At 46.7% G+C, this 24228-nt stretch overlaps 1 protein-coding gene and 1 long non-coding RNA gene across 3 annotated transcripts in view; one reads left to right on the top strand and one right to left on the bottom strand.

Moving 5' to 3' along the window:
- Sh3pxd2a (SH3 and PX domains 2A) overlaps positions 1-24228 on the bottom strand; it is a 240031-nt gene that overhangs the window by 200608 nt on the left and 15195 nt on the right. The gene's annotated exons all lie outside the window — the stretch shown is intronic.
- LOC115072446 overlaps positions 20814-24228 on the top strand; it is a 6822-nt gene continuing 3407 nt past the window's right edge. The window contains exons 1-2 of the long non-coding RNA XR_003851506.1: positions 20814-20856; positions 23564-23668. This is a non-coding gene — a long non-coding RNA (uncharacterized LOC115072446). The remainder of the gene's footprint in view (positions 20857-23563; positions 23669-24228) is intronic.

Raw genomic sequence — 24228 nt, forward strand, 5'->3', positions numbered from 1 at the left:
GCCCCCCCCCCGCGTCCATGTTCTACACTTGACCTCATCTTCACGGAGGAGTCACAGTGAATCCTGCAGAAGCCAGGCTCTGAGAAGGGTGGGTGGGTGTCAGGAGAAGGTTCCTTCCAGAACCACACATCCACCTGCCACTCAGAGCCTAGGCGTGCCCCTGCAGACCAGACCATCTGAACTCTTTCCTGGAAAACAAAAAAAGAGCTTTCCTATTCATTCATTCATTCATTCATATTTATTTTTGCAGTGCTAGGAACTGAATCTAGAACTTTGTGCATGCTAGGTAAGTTCTATCACTGAACTACATTGCCAGCCCTGAAAAAAAAAAAAAAGACTTTAATTTTTTTTTCAAGTTTTCATACAACTGTATTATATATGGAACATTCCCCCGCCCCCATCTCCCTACCTTCCATTTCTCCTCCTCCTGTTAGTCCCCCTTTGTTCTAGACAATTTTACTTCTACTTTGATGTCACACATACATCTGTGATTTTATGTCCTGGGAAAGAAGAGCAAAAACTAACTGTACTGCACAGGGCCAGGAAACAATGATGGTCCCCAGAGCATCCGCTGAGAGGGTAGCTATGCTGAGGGGTCGTGGGCTTTTTTCTTGTTCTTTTTTCCATGTTTCCTTGAGGGGAAATGAACATACAAGCTGGAAGCTCCCAGGATTCACAAACTCTGAAGGGACCTTAAAGGAAGAATCCACCATCGAAGCTCTACCCTTGAGCCCCCAGGGCTAGAGGAAAACAGGAGGCGTTGCTCTGCAAACCTTGTTCTTGCCTGTGTAAACTGGCCTTACCAGGATTAAGGAGAGCAGAAACTGCCACTCCTGTCTGCTGAGTGCTTATTGAATTCCAGACATTGCTAGGGACTTTATTCTGATGATTTCTCTATTCTTACAATATCCTATAAGAACAGTGTTAACGCCCCCAGCTCCCAAAGATCAGGCTGAGGTCACAGGTGTGAACTGCATGAGGTCAGATCCACAGCCAGTGATGGAGTTAAACACACCAATCCCTCCACAGGTGCACAAAAAGGACATACTCTTTTTTATTTTTATGGTATTTATTATTTTTACTTTTGTTTGTTGGTTTGTTTGGTGTGGGGGATGAGGTACAGGCATGCACATGTCAAAGCTTACATGCCATGGTGTATATGGAGCTCAGAGGACAACTTTCAGGACTCAGTTCTCACTTTCCATCATGTGGGTTGCTCTGGGGATCAAACTCAAGTTGTCAGACCTGCTGGCAAGTGCCTTTATCTGCGGAGCCATCTCACCAGCTCTTTTTTTTTCTTTTCTTTGAGACAGGGTCTCCTTGTAGCCACAGCTGGCCTTGAGCTCGCTATTTAGATCAGGCTGGACTCGATCTCACAGAGATATACCTACCTCCTGAGTGCCGGGATTAAAGGCCTATGCCACCAGGCCCGACTCTTTTTCATTTTTTAATTATTATTATTTAAATTTTTTATTGTGTATATTCATTGTACATAGTATGGTGTTTCATAAGGACATTTTCAGACACATACATATACTACGCTGAGCATACTCCCCCCCACATAGCCTCTCCCTTTCCTTTCTCCCCCTGCCCCCTCCCATTATTCCTCTTTGTTATCCTGGACAGTTTCGCTTCTGCTTTCATGCCACATTACATTCATGGTTTTTGTGTCTATATAAAATCTAGGAACGACAGATGAGCAAAAACATACAATATTTGTCTTTCAGAGACTGGCTTAATTTGCTTAATATGATTATCTCCAGTGATACCCATTGTCCTACAAACAACAAGACTTTACCCTTCTTTAGGGTTGAAAAAACTCCACTGTGCACATGTACCCCATTCTCTTTATCCATTCCTTTGTTACTGGACACTAGGTTGGCTCCTCGCCTTAACTATTGTACATATTGCTACAATAAACATTGAGGTATAGGTATCTCTGTGATATGCTGACTTGGAGTTCCTCAGGTAAATATACATCATTCTCTTTAATAATGACACCAGATTGCCTGGGACAAGACAGTCTCTGCTGCAAGGATTGGCCCTGGTGGTTCAATCTACGGCTCTGCTGATTGGTTTCTCCCTGTGTAGGTAATCAATGGGTCAGTCTTGAGGCTATTCATGCAGCTGCTAAGTAGGGGGTTCCGCTTTAGGACCAGAGTTCTAGTCTGCACACTTCAAATCAATTGGATCAGCTCCATGAAACACTGTCTCTAAGCCTCTGTTCTGTATCCATGAAAGAAGGTAGTAACTCCTCCCTCCTAGTGAAGATCAATGAACATGAGTGAAGAGCAGCCCAGTGCCCGAGATGCTGTGAGCTCTCAGTTCATGTGACTTGCCTTCCCACACTTCACTTCAAAATGCCTGGCACAGTCTTTTTCACTCTGGGAATTTTTTCTTTTTTTTTAAATTTTATTTATTATTTTTATTTTATGTGTGTGTATTACCTGCATGTAGGTAAGTGCACCGTGTTGTGCAATGCCCTCGGAGGTCAGAAGAGGCTGTCGGATGCCCTGGGACTGGAGTTATAGACAGTTGTTAGCTACCATGTGGGTGCTGGGATTTGAACCCAGGTCTTAACCACTGGTTAAGAACCAGTGTTCTTAACCACTGAGCCATCTCTCCAGCCCCTCTGAGAATTTTTTAATTTTCTCCTGAGAACATTCTGAGTACTCCCATCAGTATATGGAAAGGAATTCACCTTGGGTTTCCAGAGTTCTGGGGGTGATCCCTACTGGGACATTCTCCAGAGCATCTAAGCATATGTGGTTGACCTGTGTACCTTATTCCTTCTAACATTCCCACCATCTCCCAGACAGGCCAGCTTACCTGAGGAAAGGAGTCTGGTCACTCTGAATCAGTAGGTACCCCAACAGAGAGTCCAGCAATGGTCAGTGGATATCTTAGGCAATGTCCAGACGCCCAGAGAAGTTGGCAATGGGCCCAGGCAGGAAGATAAAGCTCACTTCATGATGGATATGGGGTGAAAAACTCTATCTGGTGTGTCCAACCTTTTGACATTGCAATGTGACTTTGTCATCTACAAAGATCACATGTGAGAACTATGCAATCTAGTAATAAACACACAACACATGTTTTAAGTAAGTCTACAATTTTGGGCTGGGTCACATTCATAGGTATCATGTTGGACATGCCTGCTAGACACATTTTGATAGAGGAGCTAGAGCTCTGGGAACTTCACTCCGGAACCATTAAAAGTATTATGTGCCTGGGTTCCAAATAAGCTTGGCTACGACCCAGCAGATCTAGCAAAAAGTTAGAAAGGGGGCTTCTGGCTCTACACACTTCCTAATCAACGCCTGACCCTGGCCCACTGCCCTTGACACACACACATCCTGCCAACGTGCCTCCTCTTTCGTCACACCCTGCAGAGCCAGGCAAAGGTCATTACACACAGCTTGGTTCAGCTTCCTGGGCAACCTGGGGAGGCCAGAGGCCAGCTGCTCCTCCACACACAGCCTGCAGGGAAATGACCCCACTGCTTCCTCTTCCAGTTGACACTCATACCTTCCTCTCTCTCTCTGCTGTACTCAGCAAAGCTCCACTAGTGACACAAGGCAAGTAGCTGTCATTAGGAAACTGGTGTATGTCTGTGTGTCTTTGTCCATGTGGTATATATATGTAAAATATGTAAAGGTGTTCACTAAAAAACAATTTAAAAAAAGCAATACTGAATGTTCATTGGTTTTAAAAGTTATATAAATATGGCTCATATACCTGCAAAAGATAAGGTGAATCTTCATGGGAAGATACATGTAGTATACTGAGTAAAAAGAAAACTCGGATTACAAAGCATAGGTATACAATACAGTCACATTTATTAGGGGTGTAGGTGTAAAAATTTACAGCTAACTGATAATTCATTATTTGGGAAGGAGAAACAGTACAATCTACTTTGTACATTTCCATATTATTTCCTTGTGCTTAAAAGTATGTGGTTTCCATAATTTAACATGAGATTTTGGTCTTGGAAAACATTTGTGTCCCTTAGCCTGTCCCCCAGCTCCTTTGGCTCCTGGAGCTGTGTGGACATTCAATCTTGTTGGTTTCTGTGGGGCAGTGGAGAGTTTCAGGTTCAATGCTGAGTCCTTGAAGAGAAGGTCTGCAACCCCAACTACACATTTTAGTCACCAAGAGTACTTTAAAACCCCTCCTGCCTGGGCTTCATCCACTAGTTAAGCCAGAGTCTTGGAAGGCGGGGTAGGTTTGGGGGTGCTTTAAGAGCTCCCGGGTGGGCCTACTAGTGGTAACAGTTGGGAATCATTAAAGCCAACCAATCCCCAAAAGACCACTGACTAGCTAGAAAAAACAAAGACACCTCTTTAATTAGAAAGCATCATTATAGAGGAATTTGTTCTATGGAGTTCAGCTCTGTCTTCAGGACATCTCCAACAGGAGTTTGGCCTAAGAGACTTCTCTGAGTCCTGCCTTCAGGCTCAGAACTCATCAACTCAAGTGGAGAAAGAAAAATACAGCAGGATCTCTCAGCTGTGCCAGAGTTTCCTCGGCGGCCTGTGCCACCCAATATTCCCAGCCCTCCATCAGTGACGGAGGGGTCAGAACAGCCCTTACTGACTCAGGACGAACAGCTGAAAGCACTGGAGACGCCTGCCCAGAAAAGAGACGGAAGCAACACATGGTTTCAAATATCCAAAGGACCTTTACAAGACGAGGTTAAGTCCAACTGAAATGTCAAAGCGGGCAGTGCATAAAGAGTGTAAGCAGCAAGAAAGCACGTCTTTGCCCACTGTCAGGAAGAAGTTTCTAATCACCAGAGCTGGCTGAGGATGGAAGCAGCTGTCAGGTTAAGTACTGGGATTGCTGGGACCAGAAGATGAGGGACTGTGATATTGCTTGAACACTCCTCGCTCTTTTCAGCAAAACCCACTAGACCGCAGTTTCTTTAACTTAAAGAAATTTTCTGCCCTCAACAAATCTAGCCTGAGTCCTAGCTAAGGCCAGGCACTGTGCTAGGTGCTAGAAGTCCAGGCAGTGACCATTGTCATAGAGCCTCTTGGAGCTCAACAGAAAACACTTAGACATCCTGAGGCCCAGTAAGACTGAGTGCAATGACAGAAATGACCCCAGGGGACGCACCACACTAGGCTGAAAGTCAGGGAACACCTATCTGGGACAGGGGTGTTAGAGCTGAGGGCTAACTGAAGAAGGTAAAGCAGAAGTTGCTAACTGGGGAAATGGTGGAACTTCAGTGGGACCCAATTCAAAACCGGAAAGGAACAATACCACCCATCATATGCAAAAAATTAATTCAAAATGGACCAGAGACTTAAATGCGAGACAGAATAAAAGTCTTATCACACACAAGGTCTCAGGTTTGATTCCCAGAAAAAAAAAAAAAAAGAAAGAAAGAAATCTTCATGACCTTAAACAGTGAGTTCAAGGTGGGATGTCATAAAGACAGCAATGAAAGAAAAATAAATCAGGTAGAATTCATCAAAATTTAAAACTTTTATGCTTCAAAAAATATCAGCAAGGAAAATAGCCCACAGTATGAGAGGAAATGTTGTCAGTGACATGCCTGATAAAGGGACCTGATTCTAGAATGAATGGCTCTTTGAAACTGACACATGCTTGGGCACCAGGGTAAAGCCAAAAAATTGGAAGCTGACCCACCCTAAGTTGAGGATTTCCTGTATATGAAACATTCATAATAAGCAAATTTATAGAGCCAGAAAGTGGATGGGGGTTGCTTAGGGTTGGGGTGGAGGGTGGGGTGGCTGCTATTGGTTCTGTGCTGGATGTTCCCCCGGCCCCTCATCTAGTGTGAGCAAAGATCATATCACATTCATGGAGCTTGGAGAAACAAACCCATGCCAGATCTCAGCGATGCCCCGATCAGATCACCAGCACTGGTTCACAGTAGGCATGCCCAGAAGAATAAGGAGAAAACCTGACTGTAGGAGAATGCACCTGCTTTCTCAGGTGGCAAGGAAGAGCCCACATGCTCGAACACCAAAGCTGAAAGGAATCCGTCTGAAATATCCTGCTCTCTGCCTAGACAGTTCACTGGCCTCAGCACACCCTGGAAAATCTCCCAATCCAGCAGCAAAACTGGGACAGCAGTCAGCTCCTGTTTGGCTGCCAGGATAGGAACACTGCACTGAAAACCCACTAGCCCTGTTCCCACACTGGACAGTGTACAAGAGGAACCTGCTCACCTTTTCTAGAAGCAGGTTTCTACCTCTGGAGCATGGCCCAGTCTTCTTCCACTTGATGGCGCTGCCCTTTTTCCTCATCATAGCCTACACTCTTCCCCCTCAGGTGCCTGGAACCACAGTGCCCACTTCTGCACTAGAGACCCCTAGTGCCAACTTCATGCATGGCCATTCCCCCAATACATTTCCAGAATACTCCCACCCACAACAACTTCCCTTGTTTATTAACATGTAATATCGACCAACACTGGGAGTGTGGTAGATTCTCAGTAAAGCCATGCTTCTTATCTGAAAAAATGCAGTTCCTGCCAGAAAAGAAGTATTGAATGCTACCAGGTACTGAGCTCCACCCGAGACACAGTCAAACAAAATCAATAGTGTGTAGCTCTGGTTGCTGGGGGACTCCAGGCTGGAGAAAAAGAGCATTCAGAATGGATAATGTGCTGTGAGGTCAGATTGAGACCTGGGCACAGACTTGGGGAACCCAAAGGAGAAGTGGTGAGCCGGCAGGAGTCCCAGTCCATTTTCTGCTGCTCTAAGAGAAAACCTGAGAATGGGTAATTTATAAAAGAATGAAGTTGCCAGGCATGGCAGCACACGCCTGCAATCTCAGCACTTGGGAGGTAGAGGCAAGAGGACTGGTTCAAGACCAGCCTGGGCTACATGAGAGCCTACCTCAAAAAACAATAAATAAATAAATAAATAAATAAATAAATAAATAAATAAATGATAAATAAAGTTTACTTCAGAGTTCTAGGGCCTGGGAAGTCCAAGGTTTTGGCCGCAGATTTGATGAGGACTTCTACAGTGCATTCTAACATGGTAGAAAGGAAAGAGGGCAAGTATCACATGCAGAAGATGAGGGGCGGCCTTGTTTTATGGTAGCCCACTGTCTCTATAGCCAACTAACCCCACTCCCATGAGACAGGTGTTAATGCCTCTTAAGGACTTCATCACCTTGGAAGGGTCATAGGTCCAGTTCAAACACAGTAGTACTCAATTTTTAAAATGAGTTTCAGTGGAAACTATATTTAAATCATAGATGGCTTTCCAGAGGATGTGGTGCTGGAGGAGGAGAGAAGGCTGAAGTGACAAGAGGGCATGAAACAGGCTGAGCTGGGTGGAGAACCAGGGTGGAGCAGGCGGAGAACCAGGGGCAGTTGGGTGGCAGGAGGCTGGGGCTCAAGGCAGCAAGAAACAGGAGAATGACAAGCCCAGTTCTGAGGATGTGGGAATGATGGAGGCAAAAGAGGGGCCAGGCCAATAAGGCAGCAGAGGCCGAACACCAACTAACGTGTTTCTTGGGTAGCTAACCTGGTAGAGTCTGGGAGTGAGGCAGAAGACAGAACAGGTATGGAGGATCTCTGACTATCAATGCAGAAACAGATGGGGAGGGAGGAGCCCAGAGGGAGTTAAGGGAACACCAAACCAGAGGCAGGCACACTGGGAAGGCTGGGCCTGGTACTGGGAGAATTTGGGCATCAAAATGTGTGTGTTTTTTGGGGGGGGGGGTGCTGAAAACAGAAGAGTTAATAGAAGTCCAGGAAAGGTTGTTTAGAAAGGGAGAAACCCCACACCAAAGGCTTCTGAGACCCTAGATGAACCACTTGGGATGCCACGGAATGACTGGGAAAAACCTCCGAGTTGGAAGGGGGTTGCAGAACTCTGAGTCCTTGCAGTGTACAAAGCTCTTCAACTGCTCAGGCTGGGACAGTCTATGACTAGGATCTTGGGGCATTTAATTCAGAATGTATGAACTTTGGAAAAGGAGGAAAACAACGTGCTGGAATTCAATGGCTTGTCTTATGCTTAGTTCACTCCCAGACACTGACTCTTAGGCAAACCGTGAACAATTCTCTCCCCCAACTTGTACTAAATACAGAGGGATAGGAAGGAAGGGACATCAGGTCACATCTCTGTAGCCCCCAACCCTTGTCTCTCTATCTTTCCCTCACCTATGCCTACAAAGGACACTCTTCTCTGCTACGACCAACTCCAGGGCATTTTTTCCCAAGTTCCCTTGGAGAGGGAGAGGAGGTACCTGCCAAGCTGGCTGGAGGGGAGTCCTGTGCTACGGCCAGGGAAGCCTGCCAGGCGCTGCATCTGGTTGGGCCTCCCTCCTGATCCTGATTCCTCATCAGATGGAGGCTGGAGGTAAGAGGGCTCGTGGCCAGCTCTCCTCCACTAGTACCCTGGTAAGTCACGTCATGCAAGCATTCCCTGGGGTAGGGTGGTCCCCTCCCTCTGACCTCAGCCTGCTTCACTTGGCCAGAGCCCACCATTCCTGCTCACACCCTGGCCCTCACAGGCAAAGGCATGAGCTATAGATTCCAGCCCTCCCAGGCTGCACACCCACTCCAAGACCCCAGAGAAGAGTCCCCTCCTCCCAACCCTGGCGGTAGAGATGCCAGCTGGGCTACAGAGGAGCACTGGGGCTGGAGCATTCAGTCAGAACACAAACTAATAAATATACTCTCCAGCTTTATGGGAGAGGGCAGAGCTGGGGAGAAGAGACAAGGGCGCAATGCGCAGCAAGATGCACGAGATACACATGTTAAATCCTAGCTTTGCTTCTTTTTTTTTCCCTTTTTTTGGTCTTTTTGAGACAGTGTCTCCCTATAGCTGCAGCTCTCCTGGAACTCACTATGTAGACCAGGCTGGCCTTGAACTCACAGAGGTCCGCCTGCCTCTGCCTCCCACGTGCTGGGATTAAAGGTGTGCATGATACCAGAATTTACTTGTTTCTCTCTCTCTTTGAGATAGTCTCATGTGGCCGAGGTTAGCCTTGAACTTGCTGTGTAGCCAAGGATGACCTTGAACTCCTGATCCTCCTGCTTCTACCTCCCTAGTGCTGGGATTACAGACTTATCCTCCCAAGCCTGGCTAGTTGCAGTTTTTTTATTTTAAATTTCCCTTTTTTTGGTCTTTTTGAGACAGTGTCTCCCTATAGCTCCAGCTGGCCTGAAACTTACTATGTAGACCAGGCTGGCCTTGAACTCACAGAGATCCACCTACCTCTGCCTCCTGAGTGCTGGAATTAAAGGCATGAGCCACCACACCCGGCAACTAGCTTTGCTTATTTGGTATAGGATCTTGGACAAGGTATCTACTTCCTTTGGGTCTTCCACATCTATCAAATGAGAGTAGCAAGAAGGCATGCCTTGGATTTGATTAAGGATTACAAACACGTGTTTAAAATTATTTATGATTATTGCATGTCGGCATGATATATATGTATGTGTTGAGCACACATTCTCAGTGCATATGTGGAGGTCAGAGGACCACTTTATGGAGTCATTTCTCTCCTTCCACCTTTAAGTGGGTTCCAGGGATTGAATTCAAGTCACCAGGCTTGCAAAGCAAGCACCTTTACTTGCTAAGCCATCTCACTGGTCCTTGAGTGAAGATTAAATGGGACAATGCCCACAAAGAACTTATCGTATGTCTGGCCCACAGGAAAGGCTCTATGTCTGGTGGCTCCTTCATGTTACTTCCTGGGAATTCTCTGCTGTACCTGCCGCAGTGCCAAGGGAGGTTTGGTTTCCAATTTCCCAATTATCATCAGTCATCTCCCATACAAGTAGGGAGATGTTTCATTCATTTCAACTTTTTTTTTTTTTTTTTATTTTTTTGGGGCAGGGTCTCCCTTTAGCCCCAGCTGTCCTGCTGTCCTGGAACTCACGATGTAGACCAGGCTGGCTTTGAACTCACAGAGATCCACCTGCCTCTGCCTCCCGAGTGCTGGGATTAAAGGCGTGCACCACCATGCCTGGCACAACTTCGACCTTTTTATTTGACTTATTTTCCATAACTATTTCTCTTGGGTAACAGGCAACGGACTATCTCTGGATGTTCTACATACTGTGCACAAAAGCACCTTCAGGGAACTTGCTTTGTTTTCTTGAATATTTATCCCAAGCCAAAATAGATACTTCCTATGCAACCAACACTCAGAGCTGCCCAAGCCCCTCACAGAAATTCTGGAACACACACACACACACACACACACACACACACACACACACAGGTTTTCTTGGCATTATGCCAAATTCTACAAAGCCCCAACTAGGCTGTCTGACCACCCAGCTCTGCCCCATGTCCTACTCAGGACTCGGGTGGGGCAGCAGATCAAAGGCATTTACAAAAAAAAAAAAAAAAAAAAGCCAACACATACACAAAAAGACACTCAAACTCACATTATTGGAAAAACTACAAGATACTATTTCTCTTCTAGCTGAGCAGCGAGGATGTTCAGGTTCAGTAAGGCCCATGGTGATAAAGTTCAGAGGAAATGGCTACACCTCATATTTTGTGGAAGGATGGTGGGTTCTTCTAGGAAGGCCTTTGGCCAACATATATGGAAATGAGAAATGCAAACTCTGATTCATCCATTTCTCCAGCAGAAATTTCTCTTTTGGGAATAAATTTGCAAGTGTGTTGAGTTATATATCCAAAAGCTAGGTCACCTACATTGGCAAACTGGAACCTTATACCAACTATGGGTTGAGAAGAGAGGCAGAGTGTCAGTCTCTTTTGCATCCACACTCTTTAAGGCAATGTTGGCTTTGTCTGGCTCAGGACAAAGCTTCAACCTATAACCCAACCTTTACCAGGTCTGGTCTTAAGTTCTGCTTGCTCTTACAGGGTTGAGAGCAGCCAATCACAAAGCACCACGATTTCATGACCTTTAAGGAAGGGACAGAAGCCACCCTAGCAAGTTTCTAGGTTCTCCGCTGGAGGCCACTCTGCATAACTGAGCTCCTGTAATCCACACACAGATCCTGCGAATGCTTTCTAGTAGCCCCATCTAACAGAAGATATTGAAGTTCCAAGGGGTGTGAAACTTGCACATGACTAAAATATGGCACTACTTGGATTACAATCCCAGTGAACCTGTGTTCTCTCCCTCTTTCTGGCAAAGCCTTACACTGAGTTCTTGAGTCTTAGACAGCTGAGGGGGTTTGGTGGTGTCCCAAGAAGTAGGTGCCCACAGGCGGATGTGTCTGAGCTGAGGAAAAGAAGAGGCAGTGGGCGGGGACAGACCTCATTGGGGATTGGCTTGCCAGGCCTTATTTACTCCCATAGTGAGTGATAAAGAAACACCTTGGTGTCTATACCCAAAGCCCTGCAGGGTAGTGCTCCCTCAGGACGGGCCCCATCAGCTGGTGGCCATGCCCTGACCCTTAGTCACATAAAAGAGTAAAAGGTTATTGCCACATCATTATAAAAATAAATAACTAAATAAAATAAAATAGGAAGACAAGGGAGGGGGCAACGGCTATCAGTGTGTCCCCAGCTCCTAACATCCTCTGCTCTCTGAGATTTTCTCTGTCTGGAGTTGGTCCACTTGGAGGAAGGTACCAGGCCAGAGCTTGGACCCTGCTCCAGGTAACTCATCTCCAGCATGGAGGCTGGGACAGGTGACCAAGAAGGAGACTTAGAGTCCAAAGTTAAGGCTCATGTCTAGCTGCATGTCTACAAGCTCTAAGATTGTGGCCATGTGTTAAGCAAGCACTGGGTAAGCCTGGGAACAAGCTCATAGTATGGAGGACAACTGCCCATACCATCCTCACCCTCAGGCTCTCACGCTGCTGCTCTTGCTGAAATTGGGTGGGAATCTCAACAGTGGGATCCAGGCCAGACACTACATCCCTTGAGTTTCGAGCACAATTATAAAGGGCCAATGTAAGTCAATCAAACACAAAAAGAAGGCTCTTTGGAGGAAGGGTCCCTACTCTCTGCTTGGTGTACAGACTCAACAGGGAAGTCAGTCACAAGTAAGGTGAACAAGTCAGGCTGTGGGCGTGTGGCCATCAGATCAGCTTTTTTTACATTTATCTGACTGTCCTTTCTTGCTCCTGTCAACACCCACCAGCTCTGTCCTGCAGTCAAGGGAATGGCTAGGTAGTCTTCTCTCCCTTGCTGTGAGCTGAAGGGCAGTCTCTAGATGTGTGCCCCAGGGCTGTAGTCTCAGGCTCTGATCCAAAGTGTTTGTCAGTGAATAAGATGGACTTCCCATGCCATCCTGCCCACATTTACTAGTGACAGAAAGGAGAGAGGGTACTTTAGAACTCAACAAAGTTGAGAACAAAGTTGCTCCTGAACAAAACATAGCAATATACAACAAACCATAAAGTAACTTCCTATATAAAAGAACTGTTAGCAAATTTTTCATGAGACAAGAAGTGTTCTTGTAAGCTAAACATATCCCACATAGACTTGCTTTGCATGCCCAGAGTTTTATGGAAATCCAGTTCATAAAGGTGCCCAGGTTTGTTCAGGGCCCTTGCCATAGGCTGGGCATTTCAGGTCCAAAGACACATTAATGGCACCATTATTTGCAAATATGTATAACTGGGCGTAAAGAAATCCCACAATTTGCCTACTAGAAATGGAGATGTAAGGCATGTCTGTGGGCTCAAAACCAGTCCTTTCCACTATGTTGGGATACCTCTTGACTTCCTTACAGAAGGTTCCAGCTATTAATGTTTCTCTGATCCAAACCCAGAACCCCAACCTAAGACCCAAGCATGCTCTGCAGTACCTGCTTGCAATCAGACAGCTTCAGACCCACCAGAGACTATGATGGACAGTGAGAGCAAGAGGAGCCCAGGATGTGAGCAGAGCTGTTCCCATGTTCCCTACACAATTCCTTCAGGTAGTGTGAGCACTCGTCAGGGTCCAGCAGAATCCCAGACCTCCTTTTGTTCAAGATCTATTACTAAAGCCCTGCCTATATTCAGGAGCAAAGAATATTCCAGATTCCACCTTAACTACCTACAACCCCTAACTGAGGAGTTATGAATAGCTGATGGCTTCTTGCCGGGTGTTGGGGGGTCAGTTTTCTTTAAGGCTGTGGCTCCTAATAGGCCAACCACACTCCAGTGCCTGGTCCCACAGCCAGAAGTATATGGACAGCACAAATTGGAGTCAGAAAGTTATTGGGCGGGTAGGGAGGTAGGGCTGGATCTGGGAGAAATTGGAGGTGAATATGATCAAAATACACTTATGAAAGTCTCAAAGAAAATAATATTTATAAAGGGTTTTTTTTTTTTTTTTTTGGTCTTTTTGAGACAGGGTCTCCCTACCGTACCAGCTGGCCTTGAACTCACTATGTAGACCAGGCTGGCCTTGAACTCACAGATATCTGCCTGCCTCTGCCTCCCAAGTGCTGATTATTAAAATAGCTTTTAATGAGTATTATAAGGCCAGAGAGATGGTTCAGAAGTTAAGAGCACTGGCTCTTGTGGTGGACCGAGGTTCAGTTCCCAGCACCCACCTGGTGGCTAACAACCATCTGTAACTCCAGTTCCATGGGATCCAACGTCCTCTTCTGGCCTCCATGCTCACTACACAACATGGGCGCACTGACATAATGCAGGCAATATATTCATATGCATAAATAAAAATAAATAAATTTAGTAGGTGCCACAATAGTAATAGGAAACTGACTTCGTCCCTCATCCTCTCTCCCACCACGAGCCTTTGCCAGATGTTCTTCACCCAGAACACCTGTCCCCTTCCTTCCAGGTACTCCACAAATTCAGAGCTGCCTCCATTCCTGTTCAGTGCAAACCTGCTCCCTTCCCATCAATTGCTGATCTCAGTTCCCAAACAGGTTCCCTCCAGCAATGGTTCGCTTCATCTGGTCAGCCTGATCAGTGTATGGGCTCCCTCTTCTCTGGAGGGCGACTGCTTTGGTTTACCCATACATAACCAGCACTTGACACTGTGCCTGGCACATAGTAGGCATTTCATAAATGCTTATTGGATGAATGAAAGGACATCAGATGAAATACTGCCAATGGCATGCTGTTCACAAGATCAACTTTAAGGGCTTAGTGTGGTCCCAGGAAGTGATTAGGAGGCACTGCTTAGACGGGTTTAGGGCCCATGGAAAAGTGTTTTCAGGGTGGGCGGGAAGCAGGAAAAAAGCAGAGAATAGAGAAATGGTCAAAAGATGAATCTAATTCCTTCCACACCAGGATGTCCCACAGCTAATGCGTCATCCTGACAGGGTCATGCCTATCACCAGGACCACATATAATCAGTTAGCCAAGGAGTCAGCACAGAGGAGGGGCAGGATGGTGATGTCACCTCCTCAAAGCCAAGAAAACTTGGCCTGCGGCACCACTCCATGTCATGGGGAGCACAGAGGCCATGTATTTGGGATGGGGATGAAAATTAGGCCATTATGATAGAGTTCCTGCTGCTCTCCAGGCCTCTTCTTTCCCTTCCCCCAGCCTGAAAGGCTCTCTCCTTCCAATCTCCCTTCTCACCACCCCTCAGGGCCTTCCCTCCTGGATCACTCTACTAAAACAGTCTTTCATGGTCTCATATCAGGAGAATGTGCTTTGGTGCTACAAAGGTCCAGCTCCACCACCTATGAGCTGCACAGTGCTGAGCAAGCTACATAACTTCTTCAAGTCTCCATCCTGCACTCATAAACTGACTCTCAGGGGAATGCTGTGAGAATTAAAAAAGGGTCATACACGCAAGGCACAAAGCTCACAGCTGCACACAGTATGCTCAATGCACCACTACTTCTGCCAGCCCCTCTCTGGAAGGGACCCAGTAAATTATCTGTTCCTAGAAAGATGCCTTCTCTCTAAAACTAAAGAGGTTTAGGAAGTCAGGCCTGGATGCTAGCCAACTTGATCTTGCACATTCCTTGGAGACAGAGTGCTAAAAAGTCACAGGATCTAAGTCTGAATTCTAGCTCTGCCACATCCCATCTATCTGACCATGGGCAAACATGTCCCTACAGTCCAGAGCCTCTGTATCCTCATCTGTAAAATGGGCAGTAACAGTCCTGCCTTGGCTGATGGGAGACTCAATGAAGGTGCAGGTGTTCAGGGCTCTGCAAAGTTCCTGCTGTGGGACTGAGGCTTATTCAGTGCTGGAGACCGTGACCATCACTCCTTCAGGGCTGGCAGGACACACAGGGCACTGGCACATCTTCTGGGAGGAAGGGAGAGGGAAGTCTGTAATGCAATACGATGGTTCTCTGCTTCTGCATTTTGGACAACAGACTCGATGGGTACCTTCCAGAGTTGGCAGGAGGGGAATGCTCCTGTTAAGCAAGGTAGTGCCAGCTCCTCATTCACTGTGCAGAACAAGAGCCCATTCTCTACACCTGGAAGTTCTTCCCTGTGATTCACAGACAATGTTCTCATGTTTCAGGTCTGGTGAACGATTTTATAGCCACTCCTCAAACAGCTTCCTCCAGTCCATTAAAACAGGCAGGCGAGCAGCTCAGAAATTGGTCCACTCAGAGCATCGCCCTCCTTAGGGATGGCCCTCAGATAACCCAGCCGGACTTTTTAATAAAAACAAGATGGTCCCTATTTCTGTCTCTACTTAAAGTCAGGCCACTCCCACCAACTAACCTGGTGATGAGAGGTGAGTGGGAAAAGACAGAAGGGACTCATCAAACAGTTCACTTGCAGAGTCAGGGCCCCTCTGGCTCAGACGCTGCCTGGATCCCAAGGACAGGGGCTCTGCTAGAGTCATCAGCTCTGTCACCAAGGGTCCATCTTCTTTTCAGACCTGATGAGGAGTCTCTTCCTGTATGTGAATCTGCCTTTTGGGTCTTGGGAGAACAAAGATCCCTACTGTTTCACACTTCCTGCTCCCTCCTCCTAAAGTTACCCCCAGCCTGAATCCCTAGCAGACCAGGGAGGAGCTGAGATCTAAGTACATTGTGCACCAATTCATTTCCCAGGTGAGAGATGATGCCATAACCTCTGCAGTCACATGTGGGAAGCACACATGCTTTCATCTTTAATGGAGCCAGTGTCCACTGCGTCACAGGCTGTCCTGACAGCTCTTCCCTCTTTGAAGTCTCCACTGAGTCTTTTGCCCACTGAGTAGGAAGTTCCATACAGCCGGGTTCTTATTTTCTTAACACAGTGGAAATATTTGGACTTTTCCATAATATTTAGTTTTCCTGATACAATACATAGGCAGCAGTTTTTTCATGTTAGATTTCAAGGGATTGTTTATTTAATGGCAATCAGTAGGATACCACACACTGCCAGGAAAGGTCAGCCCTGCAGATGGGTGGGGGGCAAACAGACAAGTCATCTTTGAGTATGTGCTCCTAACCTACTTATGGGACACATGCAGGCATCCGATCCCTTCTTAATGAGTATAATTTATGATGCTTCTCTTAAGCTAAAGGGGCTTTCTGCATCACTCTCCTAAGACTCCCTACCTCAAAAAGCAATAAATGAGACTAAGATGAACATTTGTGAGGGTGAAGGAGGTAATGCCCCTTCTAAAAGAAAGGTTTCGTTTATTTTTTTAAATGGTCTGGTCCTAGCCTTTGAAGATGATGGATTAACATGTAATCCATGTCAACCACCCAGCAAGTATTTACTGAGCACCTGCTAAGTGGAAAGGTCTGTGGAACAAGAGGGAGATGGGAAGGGTGGAGATGGGCAGGGAGGAAAAGACTCTAGTGTTGCCTGCCCACAGCTCAGAGTATACTAGGCATGTAACACAGGACCTAGCACCATATTTAAGCCTCACTGAAATGGGGCAAAATAAAAGCAGAACCAGAATGAAGAGATGGCTCAGCAAAAAGTGTTTGTTGATCTTCCAGAGGACCTGAACTCTGTTTCCAGCACCCACATTCAGAGTCACAAACCTCCAAAAGCAATGCCCACTTCTGGCCTCTACAGTCACCCACACACGTGTCATACGCTCCATACACAGACACAGACACATAAGTAAAAAATAGGGGACTAAAGAGATGGCTCAGCGTTAAGAGTACTGGTTGGTCTTGTGGAACACTCGGGTTTGGTTCCCAGCACCTACATGGCAGCTAATAACTGTCTAAGCTCCGGTTCCAGGGAATCTGACACCCTCTTCTGAACTCCATGGGCATTGCACAACATGGGTACACTTACATACATGCAGGCAAAACACTCACACACATAAAATAAAAATAGATAATTAAAAAAAAATCTTTTGAAAAAGGGGCTGGGGAGATGGCTCAGCAGTTGAGAGCACTGTCTGCTCTTCCAGAGGATGTGAGTTTGATTCCCAGCCACATGGCAACTAACAACCATCCGTAACTCCAGTTCTGGGGGATCAGATGCCCTTTTCTGACTCTGTGAGGTTTGCACAACATGAGTGCACTTACATACACGCAGGCAGAACACTCATACATATAGAATAAAATAAATACCACCAATGTAAGATATCAGAGAACAATTACAACTAAAGATCAGTGGAATGGCTCGAGCCAGAAGCTGGGTAGTGTTAGGTAGGATTCTTTTTTCCTATAATTATTCCCAGTAACTAAACCCAATTTATATTTCCATCTGCAAGGAAGGCCACAACTAAAACAGAGCTAAATCTCATACGTGGCCACTGAGATGGTGATGCCATCAGGGGAGGTCTGTGGTTCTATCCGCCATGGACAAGGCCAAGTGAAATAGCACCTCTCTGGGCCTTCCTGGGACAACCTACCAAAATGGCCAGGGAAGCTCCCAGGCAAAGCAGAAAAAAGAGGATGAGGGGCTTATTTCAGATCAAGTGGGAAAACAAAGGAGGCTTAGTTTTGAAAAGCTGGCTGAGTTCTTAAGATAATGGAGAAGGTTTTAGGTTTCTGAACCCATTAGTGAGACCTGGGTGGGAAATTATAAAAAGGACATTCATTGTAGGCAAAGGAGACAGGGCAGGAAGGAATGATATGAAAAGATTAGAATTTACCATACCATCCAATGAAGCTGGATTGGTTTGTGGGGAAGGGTGCCAACAGTCTGGATGGTCTTTGGGTAGTTCAAGTTTGGAGGGATGTAGGGAGACGGGAACCCTTAAGTATAAACTGGTACAGTCATCTGAAAAGTAACAGAGCAGTATCTACTTAAACTAGGTCTGTGTTTGCCTCATGATGTAGCAATCCTATTTGAGGTCTACATATCAGGGAAATATCCATGGCATTTAGAGGCTGTAATGTGCATGGATGCTTGCCATAGTAATATTTTCAGTAGAGTGCCTCAGAGGTAACCCCAGTGTCCATCAAGAGGGAGAGTGAGTAAGTACATGTGGCATATATGGGTACAGAATGCTATGCAGCAGTCAGAAATGACAGAGCAGATGCACACAAAATGCAAAAAGATCTTACAAACACAGCATTGAGTAAAAAGGGAAGTGACCAAATAGAATCATTCATACAATACTGTATATGCAAACCACAAACACATCAACAGTGCAGCCAGTTTAAGGAGGGATACACGTTTAGGTTAAACAAATCAGAGCAGATGCCATAAGAGGAAATGGAGAGGAGGAAGGATTAGGTTAAAGGATGGGGAAGGAGTTTTGCAATGGTGATAAAATGCAGTGAACTAAAACACAAGAGTAATTATCTATCTAGCTGCACCTGAGGTTGGAAAACCCAGCACATGACCTATACTTTCTGGGGGGACGGGCCATGAGTCAAAGCAGGATCAGTAAATACTGACAAGTGTTCTGCTCAAGGGTTAGCAAAGCCCTTGTCCTAGAGGGACTTTTTTGTGTAGTAGCCTGGAGCTTAAGGGCAGGACCCTGTCTGTCCTCTCTTTATATGGTGCTGGTACAATGCCTCACACATGTGGAAGAAGTCCATGTGCCTCAGATGAATCTGGAAAAAACTTTTTAAAGATACATCTGAGCAGTGTCCTAAAGGATTGGGCGAGGTGAAGAGCACACTCCAGACAGTGGAAATGGCTTAGCACAGTGGAGAGAAAGAGAGAGTGAGAGAGAGAGAGAGAGAGAGAGAGAGAGAGAGAGAGAGAGAGAGAGAGAGAGAGAGAGACTGGGTGGCTGTAAGGTACCTGTCCCTGGGCTGCAGGAGTGGCCTGTAGGAGCTAGGCTGCCATGTGGCCTAGAATGGAGTGAAGGGAGAGGGATGGGAAATGGAGACAGAGTGTGTGTGCAAGGCAGGACAGGGCCTGACCCTAGGCAGTAGCTCCAGCATGAGCCGCATCATCAGTCTCCCAGCAGCTTTGAACAGAACTTGAATTTTGGGTTCCACTCCTAAACCAGGCACTGAGCCAGCCTCAAGGACAGGAACAGGTAAGTCGTAACAAAGCACATCTTCCCAGTTTCCCATGGAGATCTGAGAAACAGAGTCAACAGGGTCCACCTATGAACTGTCTGGAAAGTGTGATGAATTCCCATATGCTTAAGGCGCTTCTGCCTGGGATTGCATTACTTGCAGCTGAACGCCTCCTAAAGGATTTGCAAGTTTTACACTGGCCCAGCTCCAGCTGGAGGAAAACCAAACAAAGCCCAACTTCACACTGGACAACTCCAAAGCACTTGTGGACTTCCCCATCAGCTGCCCCCCAGGAGAAGAGTCCCATGACCCTGCATCTCAAGGGAAGAGAGTCAGATCAGAAATGAAGCGACTTTCACCAGAACTTAGTAAAGGGTTAGGGAGTTGGGCAATATTAAAAACAAATAGATGCTTTTCTGTCTTTCTCTCCACTCCCTACCGGAAAGAGGGTCCCAGGGGGGTGCAGATCAGTAGAGGCTTTGTACAGTTTCCACCCCTCCCCCGCCAGCTCTGACTTGAGGTCAGAGGAAATACTGGGAATAAACTGCAGGCAGGATCCACACTTCCTGAAAGACCCAGCCTCCATAGCTTCAATGTGCTGACTGGGGAAGGCGAAAATCCACATGCTACACAGGTAAAGAGGGCTGTCTCCAGTGTACCTATTCTGCACTCGCAACCATGGGCTGCTAGAACTATAGTGAAGGTTCGTACCCCTATAGGAAAGAATCTAGCACTCCCTGCAAGGCATCAAAAGGTGACACAGATGAAAGCATTATATTAGTGAATGAAGCCATAAAAGACTACATAGCAGATGCCTACAGTTATATATGATGTTCGAGAGACACCAGTTCAGACAAAAAGTATGTTAAGGGTTAATGGTTGCCAGGGGCTGGGGACCATTGAGGGGAGGGTAGATGGATATGGCAGCATAAGATGCAGGCGTTTTGGCATAATGAAAATATTCTGAAGTTGCTGATTATGGTATGGTTACACAACCCTGTGAATACTATTTATTAAAAATCATTGAACTGAGCTGGTCATGGTGGTGCACACCTTTAATCCCAGCACTCAGGAGGCAGAGGCAGGTGGCTCTCTGGGAGATTGAGGCTAGCTTGGTCTACATAGCAAGTTTCAGGCCACCTGGAGCTACAGAGAGACCGTCTCAAACAAACAAACATCACTGAACTGTATAGATTTCAAAGCTTGATTGTGCATTATGGAAATTATATACCAATAAAACTGGTCTCAAAGCCAGGGTGGGTGGGAGTGGCTAACATTGTCAATGTGGGCTAACCTCTGCCATAGCTGGATAGCTCAATGAGAACACCCACACCGAGGAGAAAACTGAGACTCAGGGAGACTAAATAATTTGCCCCCAATTACAAGGGTGGTAGAGGCCTCTCGTTTCAGAAGCCCTGTCACTTATAATGAGGGCACTGTATTGCCACATCCCAATCTAAGCAGGCTCAACACATGGGTCAATGTCCCCAGAGACACTGTAACAGTACTGGGACCTGGTCTCTTATTGCAGAGTGACCTTTGAAATTTCACTCCACTGGACAGTGTTCCAGCTGTCTTGGGTGAGTCCCCTGGTTCCCAGAGCTGGCCTTGGTGAGTGTTGGAGGCATATGAGGGTGGGAGCGAGCAGAAGTAGCCTTTGAAGAGTCTTGGGGACTGTCATGGACTGTCTGCTTCTTCCAAAGAGTTGTATGAAGTCATTGAGCAGGCTGGTAAAAGGAAGCCCTTGTCAGAGTACCTGAGTCCTAGGCAGGCCAGATCTACACCCCCAAATGACCTAGATGAGTCCTGGCTGGGCCTGCAGCATCTGTGGGATTCTCTGCCACTTTATGCTGAGTTCTCACAGGTGGGGCTACCCCAGAGGTCTCACTCCTGCTTAACCAAGAACTCACACTGGCCAAATATCCATTCTCTATTCCTTCCGGGGATCCCAAAAGATATGGTCTGTGCCTCTGCCCATTCCCTTCTTTGAGGCTAGACCATATAGCAGGAGACAAGGGCAGATGTGCGCTGCCAGACTCAGACCCCAGGATGGGACACCGCCATATTGGAAGAACCCAAGCCACAGGAACATGCAGGAGGGACGTGACTTTTACTCTCAAGGCCTAATGCTAACTAGGGTTCCCCACAGGGTCCTCTCCTTGAGGCCCAGGTGTCAACTTGGGACCTCCAAGCCTTCTCTAGCCGCTTCCAGGTCTTCCCCTTACGTTTTCACAACCGCCTGGGATCACACAGGTTTCCTGATTCAGCTAAAAGTCATGTTTTCAGGGCTGGTATCTTGGGTGGTGAGGAGGCACTTCCTTCTTGGTCATGTGCTTACCCTCCTTGGACAGGAGCAGGACAGGACAGCAGTGTAGATTGGTTCAGTCCCTGTTCTGCCACCTAAAAGTTGTGTCACTTTGAATGACTGATGTTACTGTCCTGATCCCCAGCTTCCTGACCTATAAAAAGGGAGTTAAGTGAGGTCTGTGTAACACTGCCTGGCACAGAGGTACTGCAGAGGGGTGGTCTGTAAATCCTTTTATATAACTGTAGCACTTTTGAACCCTTTAGCCTAACTATAAAGGAGCTCTCAGGGAGAAAAGGAACAGGCCTGATGGACAGTGACCCAACAGTGCTCATCACACACACACACACACACACAAATATGTCCACACACGTCCTACACCCATCACCTAGCACCAACATGCACACACTCTACACTCAAATGTAGGTGCACACATACAAACACATACATATACGCACAGATATGGCCATACATGCTCTACCAATTGCCTAGCACATACTTGCACACTCTATGCTTAAGCACAGGCATACACATGCACACACGTGCACATACACATACAGATATGTTTATACACATCCTATCCCCATTGCCCAGCACACTCGCACACATGCCACACTCAAACGTAGGCAAACACACTCATATAAATCTTTATTTTCTCAAAGATGTTTTCACCATCTTAAGGACACCTGGTTTCCCCACCATTTCAAACACTCACCTAGAAAGCTTCAATGTTCATGACATCCAAGTTACTCCATGTCTTACAGACAGGAATTTTACCAGTATCTCCCTCATGTAAGTCTCCTGGAGCCCAGGCACAGAGGCTAGCAGCCACAACCTTCACAGCCTTACTGAAGCTGCTCTTCCCCACAACTGTAGTGGGTGAAGACTGGATTTCTAGCATCCACCAGTGCCTTCTTTGTTCCTTTCTTTACTGCATACCATCCATATACCATCAGAGTCCCTCATTTCAGAGGCCCCATTTCCCAGGGTCCTGGCAGCACTGGCTACACCTTCCCTGATGGGCCCCTGGAAATGCTGTATGTATCAAGTCTTTTCTGGTCAGTGCATTCTGACACACTAGAAACTGCCTCCCATTACAGCAAAAACCTGCACCAAGGCAAGTTCTTTTCCTCTGTGACAGGAAGCCCAGATACCTCCCAAAAGACAGTCCTAGTTCCACCACCTGCTGCCAAAGTTTGCTGCGTTAGCTGGGTTTATACCCTAAGCCAGAGACTCAGATGCAGGCTCACCCCTCCCCCATCACCTGCAAGTGCACACTCCAGGGATGACAGTATACCTCAGCTTCCTGTGGCCATTCCCAGGTTCATTTGCATGGACAGAGCGATGGTGTAGCCTGTCCATACCCTGTCTGGCATGAAAACCCCTCCCCATACCTTGCAGCAAGCTGAATGGCCATCAAAAAGGGGAGAGCCTACTGCACATTTCATGCTGTCACTGATTCTCACAGCAACCCTCCAAGGACAGCCAAGCCACCATTCAACTAAGGAAACAGAGCTGAGATGGTTAAGAGATGAGCTCACAGTCCATGCAACTAGGAAACAGGGCTGGCGTTTGTTCACCTGCAGATCTGGATGTGTGTATCACCCTCCCCCCAGAACATGCCACAGGCTCCATCCAAGATGCCTTTGTCATAGACACCATGTGGCCCTCTCAAGGGTTCTAAATATATCCCCATCAGGCCCTGGAGGCCCTGGGCTTCTGGGAAGTTGATTCCACCTGCTGTGTCAACTCCAATGATAGCAGAACCACTCCTCAGGACTGGCACTGCACCAGACTCTGGGATCAGTGCTCCTTTCATCCCCATCCCAATGAATCCTCCCAACACTACTGTTTTTGAGGTTTTATATCCTCATTTTACAGAAGAGAAAAGTAAAGCACGGAGTGATTAAGTGATTTCCCCAAGGCCACACAGCAAGAAATGATAGAACTGAATTATGAACTTGCAGTCTGGATCCAGAGCCCTGATCCGAACCTTGTTTCATTCCACTCTAGGGCACAGTCTTTCTCTTCCCCTATCAGAAAGCTGTATCCCTGGATGTTGAGAATGGAACAACCACTGCCTTCACTCCTTGACAAGAAGTGACAAAAGCCAGTAAGGTAAAACCCCATGCCAACTACCTATCTTAAAGGCTCAGGCTCCTGGAAAGAGTACATATTCTTGATCCCAAGTAAGGATCTCTTTACTAGGGGACCAATGTGCTCACAGCATTGCCTGGAACCAGGGTGTAAAACAGTAAGGACCAAATGTTACAGTTATTTTCCTCTCCTTGTAAATGATGACTTTTCTGTCTGCATGTTCTAAAGGGGATTCCCATACAATCTTTCCAAGAGGGAGGCTCAAAAGCAAAGGAAAGCCAGAATAGCAGGAGCTTCCCTGAGTTCCCACGGCATACTGGTTCACAGTGGCAACTCTGGGAAGCCACAGAAACTGCAGCAGAGTATCCTAGTGAGACACTGCACAGGTAACTGCTTGGCCAGGAGTCCTGCTCACCCACCAGAGACGAGGTTCACAGCCCCACATACCATCTTTACATTCCCTATTTTCAGCAGAACCACCACCAAAGATTAGAGAAATCCCTACTCTCCCTTCTCCTGCTTCCAGCTTAATTCACATGCAGTTCTCCACCTCAACCCCCACCCCCCTCCACCCCCCTCCA

Source organism: Nannospalax galili, unplaced genomic scaffold (assembly GCF_000622305.1).
Source record: "Nannospalax galili isolate Female #2095 unplaced genomic scaffold, S.galili_v1.0 scaffold161, whole genome shotgun sequence".
In the NCBI taxonomy this organism is placed as follows: Eukaryota; Metazoa; Chordata; class Mammalia; order Rodentia; family Spalacidae; genus Nannospalax; species Nannospalax galili.